Source organism: Octopus sinensis, linkage group LG14 (assembly GCF_006345805.1).
Source record: "Octopus sinensis linkage group LG14, ASM634580v1, whole genome shotgun sequence".
Lineage (NCBI taxonomy): Eukaryota > Metazoa > Mollusca > Cephalopoda > Octopoda > Octopodidae > Octopus > Octopus sinensis.
Genome location: NC_043010.1, coordinates 66,578,951 through 66,589,887, shown reverse-complemented (window position 1 = coordinate 66,589,887; position 10,937 = coordinate 66,578,951). Strand labels below are relative to the sequence as shown.

The window sequence follows — 10,937 nt, the reverse complement described above, 5'->3', positions numbered from 1 at the left end:
AGCCATCAGTCAGCAACTGCGAAAGTACCAACTAACCGAGCTGTCAGTCAGCAAGTACAAAAGTGGAAACTAATCAAATGCCTTTAATGATTGATATAACTTGAGAATACTTGCGTAGTTTCGTAAAAATCTTTTTCATTTTCTATCTCTTATATTCTGTTGTGTCTGGGGAGAGTCATTTTTTTCATGTGCCTTATAATTTAACACACTCACCGGTAAAAATTTCTACTTTTTCCTTATTTTTATTTTCCTAATATTTTCGTTGCGCCTTGCAACCTTTTCAATAGTCTTGACTCTCGATTGAAAAGGTTGCAAGATGCAACGAAAATTTTAGGAAAATAAAAATAAGGGAAAAAAAAAAATGGAAATTTTACCGGTGAATGTATTAAATTATAAGGCACATGAAAAAAATTACTCTCCCCAGACACAACAGAATATGCTTCAACACACGAACTCACATAAAGAATCTTGCAAACCAAATCCAAAAACGAAATATCTCTTATAAAGTAATTGCTTCTAAGACAATCACAAAGCCCTGCAATTTTAAGCAGAGGGAGAGTTAGTTGTTTACATTGATTCTCTATTACTTAACTAATCCTTTGTTGAGCTCGAAGGAATAAAAGACAAAAACTGACCATAGGGAGATTTGAACTCGTAACATAAGGAACCGGCTCAAATACAGTAAAGTATTTTTGCCCGATGCTGTAACGACTCTGCCAATCCGGTGACCATGTCAAATTTTAAATGATAGGCATCATGATCTAAAGGAGAAGCGATTAGTTAATTAAAGCCATCCTCAAACTTTAACTGACTCTCGACCCCAGAAGATAAAAAGCGACGTTGATCTTAACAGGATTTGAACTCAGAACGCAAAGGACTAATTTTGATTTCTAACATAGTGAAATTTTGAGATTGGTATACTACACAGTAGGGGTTGCGGGGACTATGCGGATTGAAAATAGAAAATGCCGACAAGTTGGCACTTTTAATAAAAAAGTGGTTTCGAACTTCTTAAACTTGCCTATCACCATGATGAAAGCAAATGAGAGCAAACTTTATTAGGGAGATGTATTTGTCTAGCAATTTTTCGGAGAACGTGTGTTTAAACTGAAATGATTACAGAGTGGAAGACATATTAGCCATTCAATAATCTTTTCTACTCTAAATACAAGCACCGAAATTTTGGGGGAAGGGCAGTCGATTAGATCGCCTCCAGTATGCAACTGGTACTTAATTCATCGACCCCGAAAGGAATTTGAACTCAGAACGTAAAAACAAACGAAATACCACTAAGTATTTCGCCCGGCGTGCTGACGATTCTTATTTCTTTATTGCCCGCAAGAGGCTAAACATAGAGGGGACAAACAAGGACAGACAAAGGGATGAAGTCGATTACATCGACCCCAGCGCGTAACTGGTACTTAATTTATCGATCCCAAAAGGATGAAAGGCAAAGTCGACATCGACGGAATTTGAACTCAGACCGTAGCGGCAGACGAAATACCGCGAGGCATTTCGCCCGGCGTGCTAACGTTTCTGCCAGCTCGCCGCCTTATCAGCCATCCAATAATAAACAAATACTGTCAGCTACACTTAAACATTTATTTGGTGTCAAATTTTCGTCGCACCAACTGCGACCTGGTCACAGACCCACTTCAACGCCTGCGAGCAGCAACAAGTTTACCCTAATATTTTGGGAACGGTGGAGAGTTGGGATTGACTGGCATTTCTCAGATTGAGAAATTAGTTACAGTCAATTAATTCAAAATAAATTAATACAAGCAGTCCTCACTTAACGACATTTCGTTTGATGTCGATATAAAACAATATAAAACGAAAATAAAATTTCGCCAAGTGAACACCATTCAAAATGAATTTTAGTTTGGTTTCCTTTCTTTTGTAACTTGTTGCGTTTGCAATCCAGCAAAAAAAATGTTAAGCCAACAAAGGAACGAAAAATGATGGATTATAATACTTATTATTGGTTTTGTTTTGTTTTTAAATATCTTTCGTTTTACGAACATCGGCTAAAATATAGGGTTGTTAGATAAATTGGGTTTTTTTTTTTCTTCTACTTGACATTCCATTGTCTCTATGTCTGAAAAGATATAAAATTTATCCAAATTTCAAAAACGCTAAACAAAAGTTGTAGAGGAAGAACAGAGCTACAAAGAAGAAAAAGAGACATTACGATAAAAATATCTTTCGTGTTAATTCAACTAACAGGTGCAGGTGTGGCTGTGTGGTAAGAAGCACGGTTCTGGGTTCTGTCCCACTGTGTGGCACCTTGGGCAAGTGTGTTCTACTATAGCCTCGGCCCGACCAAAGCCTTGTGAGTGAATTTGGTAGACGGAAACTGAAAGAAGACCTTCATATATATGTATATATCTACGTATGTGTGTCTCTGTGTTTGTTCACCACCACCGCAACACTGTTTTCTTTCGTTGATCGTCTTGTAAAATCAGTTTCGCTTTACGTCGTTTCATTTTATGTCGCACGTCTCAAGAAACTGTCAATGACCTTAGGCGAAGTTGATCGTACTTTAATTTACGTCGGAAGGACGAACGGCAAAGTTGACGCCAGCGGGACTTGAATTCCAAATTCTTAACTAAATACCACATGGCATTTTGTCCAACACTCTAGTGCAGTGTTTCTTAACAATTTTTTTACTTATGGGCCTACTATCGTAGCTGGAGAGGGGGGCATCCCGGATGGCATTTTTATAGGGGCGGCACACACTCAAGCTATGCTAGTGTATGAGCCCCTTGGACTTCTATTTTACTTGGAAGGACCCTCAACCATTGCTTTAGTGCTTTTCATCACATCTTCTTCATCCACTTGTTCTTGGGGGGGGGGAACAGAGTCCTGAAACACGCCTTTCGTCGGGCCCTGTCTGAAGCAACCGTCCTCAATCGATCCAGATGGATCCCCAAGTGACACCGAACCGAATTCATTGATGTTATTCAACCGTCTTGCTCGTGGCCTACCCCTGGGACTCCTGCCGTTTGGTTTTGTCCGTAAAACCTGTCCAGTGATTTTCCCCCCGAGACATTCTCAACCCCTAGCGCTCCCTTTTCAGAAGTTTCTTCGAAACCCCGTGTTTTCAACAACAGAGACTACATTTTTTTGCTTGTTTGTTAAAGAGGAGCCCTCACAAATTTTGATCTAATATTTTTTAATAATTGTCGAAATTCATCGCTAGGAAAGGTATAGCGCCTCTTAAATTCAATTAAATAATAATCTAATTGTGTGTAATGAGAGTCAGGGCCGGATTAAGACTCATAGTGGCCCTAAGCACTTAAAGGATTTGGGTGTTCGAATATACAAGGTGCGATGGGTAAATTATCGTTTTGTATTTTTAAATTCGCGCATGTGTATTGTTTGATTTTGATTTTGGTGACTACACAGTATGGTAGAGTCAGTTGGAGACCGTCTGTGAGAAAAACAACACCATGACGCAATCCACTCGGCCAGAAACTTGGAAACGACATGCTGCACTGCTTAGCATTCGTGCCAGAAGCTCTTATACGAACATTTCAAAGCGTTTGGGTGTCAATCTGAGGACATGTACCGAGAGTGATAAAAATGAAACATCCAGTCAATATCATGGTGTTTGGAGTGATCACTAGTGATGGCGACGTTATATCTCCATTCATCTTCCCACGAATGCTTACATCAAGTGCCTGGAAGAGATAGTGCTGCCCTGAGTCAAGAGGGTGGCTGCTGGAAGACCCTATATCAAGCAATAGGACTCTGCACCATGTCACACAAGCAGGAGAACCCAGTCATGACTCGAACAATTTCTGTGGCCACATCACCCCTAATATCTGGCCCCCTAACTCCCCAGACTGCAACCCTCTTGTGAATTCCCTGACTCCATCCCTAATTTTTATTCATCTATTTTTTTTTTCACATCAAATTCCGATAAAATCGTTGTCTACACTTTTTGAAATACATTTGCAGAAAATTTTATTGAAAAATAACCGATTTTCAGAAAGTTATAGGGGAAACAAATCATAGCGTGTGAATTATATTACACGAAAACATTTTTCTCAAGGAATTCCTATTTACAACCATGTATCTCTGGAAAATTTCATTGAAAATAGGTATTGTTTAGAAAGTTAGAAAGAATCAAAGTTTCGGGGGGGGGGGTATACATCTGTAGTTACACCACTTTTTTTTTCTTTTTTATTGACTTCTAAAAGATGAAATTTAACAGCGTGAAGCCGTGTGTCTATTCGTTCTCTTTGATGGCTATCAATTCGTCTCCCACTTCAAGAAGTAGGGGAGACAACTAAGGAACTACCACTATTCAGCTCAACACGGAACAGAAAAGAAATATAAAAAAAATTCATTTCATATAAATATCATCAGATTAGCTAAGGTTTCAGTGACCAAAAGAAGGAACTAGGAAATCGTTGTTTAACCCCAGGTCAACCACGTTTGAGCATACTTAGGCTCAAAAATATTTCAGGACCACAATGCCTAATATGTCCTTTCATTTTTTAAAGACAGTGTTGTCAGATTTAAGAGAGAAATTTAGCTGATATTTCTAGCACATTGCTCGACCTATTAGAAATAAGCTGTAATTTTATTGCGTTGTTAGTACTCGTAACACACTCACACATGTAGTAATTTTACCTAAATAAAAATAAATGCGCCCTTTTTAAAGCCCAGCCAGGCTCATGGGCCCGGCTTCCCGGTTTCTATGGCGTATGTGTTCCCCAGCTGGACGGGACGCCAGTCCATTGCAGTGTTACTCATTTTTGACAGCTGAGTGGACTGGAGCAACGTGAAATGAAGTGTTTTGCTCAAGAACACAACGCGTCGCCCGGTCCAGGAATCGAAACCACAATCTTACGATCATGGTGCTGACACCCTAACCACTAAGCCACGCGCCTCCACAGTAATTTTACATGGCGTACCAAATAGTACGATGTTCACTGTATACTGTTTTTGTTTTTTTACTTGAGAACACATTTTGAATAAAGATCGTTGCCAGAGCAGCTAACTGGCTTCTGTGCCAGTGGCATGTAAGAGGCACCCACTACACTCTCGGAGTGATTGGCATTAGGAAGGGCATCCACCTGTAGAAACTCTGCCAGATCAGAATGGAACCTGGTGCAGTCATCTGGTTCGCCAGTCCTCAGTCAAATCGTCCAACGATAGCAAGGAAAGCGAACGTTAAACGATGATGATGACGATGATAAGATGAGGATCATTAGCATGCCAGGCAAAATGTTCAGTGGCATTTCATCCATCTTTAGATTTTGTGTCTGGATTCTATCAATGTAGCAAGGGTTTTACTGTAAAAAAAAAAAAAAACAAGACATGCTTAAATACATCTGCTCCAACATCGCATCTGTATACTTTCTTTTATCTTTTTTTTATTTATTAATGTGCCTTTTCAAGCCTAGCCAGGCTCATGGGCCCAGCTCTCCCCCCTCCCAGCTGGTCGGGACGCCAGTCCATCGCAGTGTTACTCAAGAAACAGGAAGGAAGAGTGAGAGAAGGTTGTGGCGAAAGAGTACAACAGGGGTCGCCTCCACCCCCTGCCGGAGCCTCGTGGAGCTTTAGGTGTTTTAGCTCAATAAACACACGCAGCGCCTGGTCTGAGAATTGAAACCGCGATCCTCCGACCGCGAGTCTGCTGCCCTAACCACTGGGCCATTGCACCTCCACTCTTTTAGCTTTTACTTGCATAAATCATTGGATTGCAGTCAGGGCTGGATTAAGCCCAATAGAGGCTCTAAGCATTTAAAAGATTTTGGTGTCCCCATATATAAATATGTAATTCAAAATACGAACAATAAGAAACCATAAAATAATTTTTTTTATTTTTCAAAAATGAAACAAGACTAACAGAAAGGCAGAAAGTATTTAGTTTTGTATTCTTCACTTTGAAAAGTTTTCTCCTATTTATTTTAATTACTCTTTACTCTTTTACTTGTTTCAGTCATTTGACTGCGGCCATGCTGGAGCACCGCCTTTAATCGAGCAACTCGACCCCGGGACTTATTCTTTTTATAAGCCCAGTACTTATTCTATCGGTCTCTTTTGCCGAACCGCTAAGTAACGGGGACATAAACACACCAGCATCGGTTGTCAAGCAATGCTAGGGGGACAAACACACACACGTATATATACATATATACGACGGGCTTTTTTTTAGTGTCCGTCTACCAAATCCACTCACAAGGCTTTGGTCGGCCCGAGGCTATAGTAGAAGACACTTGCCCAAGGTGCCACGCAGTGGGACTGAACCCGGAACCATGTGGTTGGTAAACAAGCTACTTACCACACAGCCATTCCTGCAAAGTTTTTGGTCAGATCCTCGACACTATGAACACTTCGAAATTAGATTTCCGATCATTACAACAGGTATATAGCCCATTGTCTGTATTATAGTGCACTGTTGTGATCCCTGTGCTGGTGGCACGTAAAATGCACCATCTGAACGTGGCCGATGCCAGCGCCGCCTAGATTGGCTTCCATGCCAGTGGCACGTAAAAAGCACCATCCGAATCGTGGCCGATGCCAGTGCCGCCTCGACTGGCTTCCGTGCTGGTGGCACATAAAATGCACCAATCCGATCATGGCCATAGCCAGCCTCGCCTGGCACCGGTGCCGGTGGCACGTAAAAAGCACCCACTACACTCACGGAGTAGTTGGCGTTAGGAAGGGCATCCAGCTGTAGAAACACTGCCAGATTAGACTGGGCCTGGTGCAGCCTTCTGGCTTCCCAGATCCCTGGCTGAACCGTCCAACCCATGCTAGCATGGGGAACGGACGTTAAACGATGATGATGATGATGATGTTGTACCATTCAAAATTTTATATTTTTTAATTTAAATATTATTTTAGCAAGTCTAAAGTGATTTCTTTTGTGTTGTAAACCATTTACCATTTCTGTGGTGCCCCATTTCCCTTTATACCCTAAGCACATACTTATTCTGCTCAATGGTTAATCCAGTGCTGACTGCAGTCATGCTGGGGCACCACCTTCAAGGATTTCAGTCAAACAAATCAACATCAGTACTAATTTTAGAGTCTGGTACTTATTCTGTTGGTCTCCTTTTCCCACACCGCTAAGTTACAGGGATGTAAACTAACCGAGACTGGTTATCAAGTGATGATTGTGAATGAACACAAATGCACACACACTATATATACATTATCATCAGGAGGCGCAATGGCTGTGGTTAGGGCAGTGGACTCGCGGTTTCAATTCCCTGACTGGGCAATGTGTGTGTTTATTGAGCGAAAACACCTAAAGCTCCACGAGGCTCCGGCAGGGGGTGGTGGCGACTCCTGTTGTACTCTTTCGCTCCAACTTTCTCTCACTCTTTCTTCCTGTTTCTTGTCCCCGACTTCCTACGCTACCGCTGAGCCTGGATGCGCATCCCGGTGTCGGGGGTTGACTTTCTTTCTCTTCTGCGGGTCTTACGAATAGCAAACGACCACGTTTCGGACTTCTCCCACTTCACTGGGACAAAGACCGCTTCGCTCAACAAACAAACAAAAATTATCATCAATATCTAATGTCCGTTATCCATGCTGGCATGAGTTGGACAGCTTGACAGAAATTAGCAAGACCAGGGGTTGCATAAGGTCCCATAGTCTGTTTTGGTTTGGTTTCTACAGCTGGATGCCCTTCCTAATGCCAACCACTTTACAGAGTGTACTGGGTGCCTTTTAAGTGGCACCACCACCAGAGCTTTTTATGTGACACCAGTACTCGCATTAAGGTTTTTTTTATATGGCACCTTGGTTTAAGGATCTCAATTCTGTTGTGGTGGGCAGGTCTTCTTGAGTAGAGTAATGCGCCACACACCTCAGTTCCCTTTATATGGTTGCAAGGTTCAGCTTCTTGAGATCAGCCCTCAATACTTTGTCCCATGTCTTTTCGGTTCTCTCTCTTCCACATCTTACCTCCACTTTAAGTGACCAGCACTTCTTTATGCAACTGTCCCCATGCATCCGCATCACATGACCAGTGCAGTCTCCTCTTTTGCACACTGTATATAATTCCTCTTATGCCCAACTTCTCTCTCGATACACCAGCACTCTGTTGCACATGCTGTAGAGAATACCAGCTTTGCTCCTCTCCAGTCTTCGCATGTCCTCTGCATTCAGGGTCCATGTCTCATTCCCATGCAGTATTGCAGTTCATATACAACATGCATCATACAAACTTCCCTTCACTTGGAGAAAGAGACCTTTGGTTGCCAACAGAGGTAAAAGCTCTCTGAACCGTCTTCATATACATACACACTCATACATACATACAACAGGCTTCTACAATTTTCGTCTACCAAATTTACCAACTAGACATTGGTCAAGCCAGGACCATAGTAGAAGATATTTGTCCAAGGTGCTGAACAGTGGAACTGAACTCAAAACCATGTGGTTGCCAAGAGAGCTTCTTAACCACACAGCCCATACCTGCATCTGTAAATAATTAAGAGCCTCCACCCAGCAGGGAATTGAACCCCACTCTCTTGCATGACAGACAGGGATACTTGCTACTATAACATCATCATCATTTAACGTCCGCTTTCCATGCTAGCATGGGTTGGACGATATCACTTGCCTCAACAGGTCTTCGCAAGCAGAGTTTAAGTGTCCAAAGAAGGAAAAGGTACGCATAAGTGGGCTGGTTACGCCCCTGGCATAGGCAAGGTTATGGTCTCATTTGGCTTGCCGGGATATTGCATACACAGCCATATAAACTGGACACACAGCATACTCCTGTAAACTATATAAATTAATCTTATTCTTCAACACAAAACATAACAAACCTGGTTTATTTCGCTGTTCACCAATTACTCACCAGTTAATAACAGGTCTCTCTGGTTCAATTTACCTCTCCCAACAGCCATTTAACAATAAATTTTTTACTCCTAGCTACCATCAAACCATGTAACTGTAAGCTTTTAATTCACTCTAGCTACAATCAGCCACCAGCTAATAATATACTAACTCACACCAGCTAACAACCACCTACTAAACCTATATTCTTAGCTCACATCTATCGACCCAGTAACCATCAATTAACGTTACATTTTCAATTCAATTTGTTCAATGTTAAATGTGGTTAGAGATCGCCTGCTCTTTCTAGCACTCACACAGTCTCTCGTGGAGAAGGAAGAGTAAGAAACTGGGTGACTGTGACAAAAGAAAAAGAAAAAGATTTTAAGGTGACTGAAGATTTTACCCAAGTCATCGCCCATCTTGTTTACATTATTACTTATTTATTTTTCTTTTGCTTAAATGTGACAAAACGTGGATATATGGGTTTTCTAGTAGAGTCATGAGCAAACTGCTGCCTGTGGGACTTTTTGAATGGCATGCTTAAATGAAAAATTACCTTGAATTTTTTTTAGTAGCACAGTCTGTCTGGTGATGAGCCATGTGTCCCACTTCTTGATAAAAGTTATCCATGCGTGGTCTAGTGAGCGTGTGTTTAAAATAACCTCTCATGGGTGACGACAACACTCCAAAATTTCCATTCCCTTGAAAGTCTGAAGCTTTATGTTAATGTAGAAAACCTTATGGAGCAATAGTACTGAACAAAATGGGCATACCTACACAAGTGTGCCCCCATCTGACTCTTGTTTTCTTATAACTTTCAGAAAAATATACATTTTTTTTTTAATGAAATTTTCTACAATTAGCTTTCAGTTGGTGTACATTACGATTATATGGGAATTTGTTATGAAAAATTTTTTTAGAGGTAGGGAAAGGAGTTTAGGATAATTCATGCAAACCGACTTTGTTTCCTCCTAACTTTCAGAAAAAAATGGGTATTTTGATGAAATTTTCAACAAATGTCTTTCAGATGGTGTAGATTCCAATCATATTGAAATTTAATGTGAAAAAGAAAAACAAAGTTGTTGGAAGCGCACACCTACAACCTGATACACATCGCATACATACCTACAGAATGAAACTTGAAATTTGAAGAAAAATTGTGATGTATGTATGAATGTGTATATAGTTTGTGTTATTTCATAGTGAAGTTCGAGAGTTGGGTTGGTTTGTTCATTTGGAATATGTTGGTTCTTGAGAGATAGTTACGTTGTTATTGCTGCTGCATTATCTTATTTTATCACACTGGTACCGCATATTTTAGGCCATTATCCCAATAGTGGTGGTACTACTATATTGGATACAAACCATGTTACAGCATCTGGCGACAAAAGGTTCGAAGCTCACGTAGCATGTAATTCACCTGCAAACTAAGCATTAAATTCTTTCTTACCAGATTGTCAGCCTTCTGAAATTCCCTTGCCCATGTTTTTTCCTCTGCAGCCATCCACACACTTTATTCAAGATCAACTATGTCAATCTTACCAGTTTTGAAGGCACAGCTCTTGCCTTTTGTCTCAGAAGGAATGCAAAAGGCAAGGATACAGCCAGCACCCACTACACTCACGGAGTGGTCGGCGTTAGGAAGGGCATCCAGCCGTAGAAACACTGCCAAATCTGACTGGGCCTGATGAAGCCTTCCGGCTTCACAGACCCCAGTTAAACCGTCCAACCCATGCTAGCATGGAAAACGGACGCTAAATGATGATGAAAACATGGGGGGAAAAAAAAACCCAAACACCCACTACTATTCCTGTGAATTAGTATACTATATCAAACTGAGCCCACATCATCATCTTTAACATGTCTCACAGCTAGAACCTTATACTAAATATTTTATCCAATCATTTATCTCCAGAATGGCAGCCTCTACATGGAATGACATTCTCATCAGACATTAATTTACACAAGTTGAAAAAAGACATCATCCACATTCACATTAACAGTTTAGGAAAGCCTGCAGATGTTCTCTTGCTTGCACTTTATATTAGTACAAATAAGAATTTGTAACAAAAGCACATAGCCAAAAATTTTATAGGACATAATGTCAACTATATTGACCCACT

General features: G+C 40.9%; 1 long non-coding RNA gene across 1 annotated transcript in view; it reads right to left on the bottom strand.

Annotated features, from left to right (window-relative positions):
- Positions 1 to 10,937, bottom strand: part of LOC118766034 — a 165,023-nt gene that overhangs the window by 150,838 nt on the left and 3,248 nt on the right. The window lies entirely within an intron of this gene.